This window comes from Dendrobates tinctorius, unplaced genomic scaffold, assembly GCF_039654945.1.
Source record: "Dendrobates tinctorius isolate UK_male_01 unplaced genomic scaffold, ASM3965494v1 ptg000003l, whole genome shotgun sequence".
In the NCBI taxonomy this organism is placed as follows: Eukaryota; Metazoa; Chordata; class Amphibia; order Anura; family Dendrobatidae; genus Dendrobates; species Dendrobates tinctorius.
Genome location: NW_027361671.1, coordinates 95,336,445 through 95,340,000, shown reverse-complemented (window position 1 = coordinate 95,340,000; position 3,556 = coordinate 95,336,445). Strand labels below are relative to the sequence as shown.

At 33.0% G+C, this 3,556-nt stretch overlaps 1 protein-coding gene across 1 annotated transcript in view; it reads right to left on the bottom strand.

Moving 5' to 3' along the window:
- Positions 1 to 3,013, bottom strand: part of LOC141074279 (chemerin-like receptor 1) — a 134,834-nt gene extending 131,821 nt beyond the window's left edge. The window contains exon 1 of the mRNA XM_073562050.1: positions 2,889 to 3,013. The gene's annotated coding sequence lies outside the window, so the exon portion shown is untranslated. The remainder of the gene's footprint in view (positions 1 to 2,888) is intronic.
- Between the last annotated feature and the right edge of the window lie 543 nt (positions 3,014 to 3,556).

Genomic DNA, 3,556 nt, shown 5'->3' with positions numbered 1-3,556 from the left:
GACAATGCTGGAATGGGACCAACACGAGAGATTAGTAACTGCTTTTTCATTTTAAATTATGAAGCAGATCATTCAATAATGGGTTGTAAAGTAGTGGAAAACTCATTTAAGTAGTTAAAGGGTTAGTCTCATCACGAAGATCCTATCCCAATATGCAGTTGATATAATAATAATATTGACATAAACCTTCAATTAGAAATGTAGTATAGCTCTTCTGATTGACTATGTTGCTTATCCCATGTGCAAGGATACCTAAGCTACTAAAATGCCCTGCACATGGGGAAAGTGATACAGCGAATCAGAAGAAATATACTATATTTCTAATTTTAGATATTTGCTAATATTATTATGATTACACCTATTACATATTGGGATAGGGTCTTGCCGATTGGTATACCGTTTAATGTTCATGGGTGTCTTTTTTTACTAAAAATTGCTGCTGAAATACTACTGTACATGTAGGAAATTAAAAAATAAAGATCTGCTCAAAGTTTTATAAATTTTCCTACTGTTCACTGTTCTTCTATAAAGTATCTTTTTTACTTTTTATAACGTTGATTTCCTTATCTGCAGTGTATATAAGACCATGTGTACTGTACTTCTTTTATTTTATTTCTAGTTACGTGCTGTGAAGACACATGCTGTTTTCTTGGTAGCAGCTGGTGGTACTGCTTGGATTCATTTAAAATAATTACTTAAATTGCTTAAATTACCATCAGTGTGATAAATTAAAAGCCATGAAAATAATCAGTTAAAAAGAATACGCCAGTTGTAAGTATAAATAATTGATTATTAATAAATAAATATAAATACAGTATATATGCAATATATATATATAGTTTTAACTGCTTAGAACAGGCACTCACACCTGTTCAAAGCAGTTAAAACTGGCTTGATTCACTGACTGGTAACCAACTTATGATTTCACTTAAAAAAAATGCTTTGTCCCAATTAATTTGCACAGCACTGTATTGGACCCATCATATACTGGAGCATTATATGAGGCCAAATATATATTGCATGGAGCATTGTATGGGGCCCATTCTGCTTGAAGCAAAATATGGGGCCCATTATATACTGTATGAAGCATTATATGGGGTCTATTCCGTATGGAGCATTATGTGGGGCTCTTTGTGTATGGAGCAATATATGGGGCCCATCATATACTGCATGGAGCATTATATGCAGCCTATCATATAATGACTATATGGAGCATTATATGGGTCCCATCATATACTGCAAGGAGCAATATATAGGGTTCATTGTGTATGGAGGAATATATGGGGCTCTTTATAATGTACGGAGCATTATATGGGGCTCATTATACTGCATGGAACATTAAATGGGGCTCATTGTACTTTTTGGAGCATTATATGGGGCTCATTATGTATGGAGAAATATTTGGGGTTCATTATATTGTATGGAGCATTATATGGGACTCATTATACTGTATCGAGCATTACATGAGGCACATTATGTATGGAGCAATATATGGGGCTCATTATACTGTATGGAGCATTAAATGGGGCTCATTATACTGTTCGGAACATTATATGGGGCTCATTATACTGTATGGAGCAATACATGTGGCTCATATTACCGCATGGAGCATTTATGGGGTAAATTATTCTGTATAGAGCAATATATGAGGCTCATTGTTCTGTATGGAGTGCTATGTGGTGCCCATAATACTGTATGGATGACTATACTGTCCGATTTCTAACCTATTGTAGAATGTAGAACAGATATTACTCATGTAATGTAAGAAGTAAGTGAAATCTTTGGCATTGTACTATACCTATATTTCTCTGCCGTTTCTGTGCATCATGAATCGTATTATGTGTTAAAGGGGCCCATTGAGACTCTTTTGCCCAAGGCCCACGAAAACCTGGAGCTGGCCTTGTTCATAGGGGACCATGATTTTCAATATATAATGCAATACTGAAGTATTATATATTATATAGTAAAAGCAATCAAACAAGCACAAGTAAGTTCCCCTGGCAGGACTGAAAATAGTAAAGATCATTAAAAACGTTTTTAAAGAATGAAAACAATGTAGAAATAAAGCTATTGAAAAAGTAAAAATATTTGGTTTTAAGTTGACATATTAGCAAAAGTCTGATCTATCAAAATCTAAAATTATTTAACCTGCACAGTAAAAGCTGTGTTTGAGGTTTTTCTTTCACAACACAGCCATAAAAAAATACACTAATAAGTGACCCAAATATCGTATGTATCCTAAATGGCACCAATAAAAACCATAGCTCCCCAAGCTAAAAACAGTCCCTCACACAGTTCCTATGATTTGAAAGAGTCAAGGGTCTTAGAAAATGGTGACACAAACAAATACTTATACTTACTTATTTACAAAGTTCTGATTTTTTTTTAGCAGGTAAAAAAATGACAAGTTTGGTATTACTGCAATCATACTGATCTGAAGAATTATGTTGCCAGGTCATTCTTAATGTACAATGAATGCTTAAAAAAAAACAAAGTCAGAATTGCATTGTTTCCATTGTTTCACAGCATTTGGAATTCTTTTTCCTGTTTTTGAGTATATTATATGGTAAAATGAGTGGTGTCATACAAAACTACATCACGTCTCACAAAAAAAACTAACTTTAAAGCCAATTCTTAAGCACTGCATCAGTGACTACTTTTATTTTTCCGAAAGTTATTAATCTAAGAGATTGTAAAAATTACACCTTATTTTGCTGTGAGCTAAGGTCAATACAAACTACATTATTTTCATGACCTGAAATTTCAAATAAATGTCGAGATACTAAAACATAGTGTTCGGCTTAACCTTGTATACAAAATATTAGGAAAGATTTTCGGAAGATTTAGTACATGGTACGATTATCTAAGATGAAATTGTAATGTTTTACCTTTTTCCTTTTCTTGAAATATTTCAAGGTACCTTGAAACTATGGCTTACAATTTTCAGTTAGTCCAGAACTTCATTGCACAGTGTCACATTCCGTTTTTACAATACTCTTTAAGTAATGCCGAATGTTTTATCAATGACAGTAGTTTCCTTAAAGGAAAAAAAACTGTCAAAATTAAAAGTTTAGTTTGTAACTTTCATTTCCCGTTTTACATTTACTGAAATCTATGATGACATTTCTACATAGAATTTTTGGAGCCTAAAATACTCTAAAACAGCGAGTTCTTGAATTTTTCTCCAGTACAGTATATTCTAAATGTGACTTCAAGATCAAGTCTATCATGAATGAAAAATAAGGCTCTATTAACACAAACTTATTCATAGACTTCCCCTGACCTGATGGATGCTAAAGTATCCCATATGTGTCTCTGTAATTGCCTAACACAACTTTTCTAAAATACATACATTGGCAAAATGCAACAGCAAATATCATGACACCAAAGTTAAGTAAGGTACATTTTCAAATAAAAGCGATGCCTGTATTTCATCATCAAACATTACAAGACAGGCAATGGTTCAGCCATTAAAAGATCTTTGTTATGTCATTTAATTTTTACCATACCATAAAAAACTTACTTGTGTACATGCTACTGAGGAGCGAACATGCTC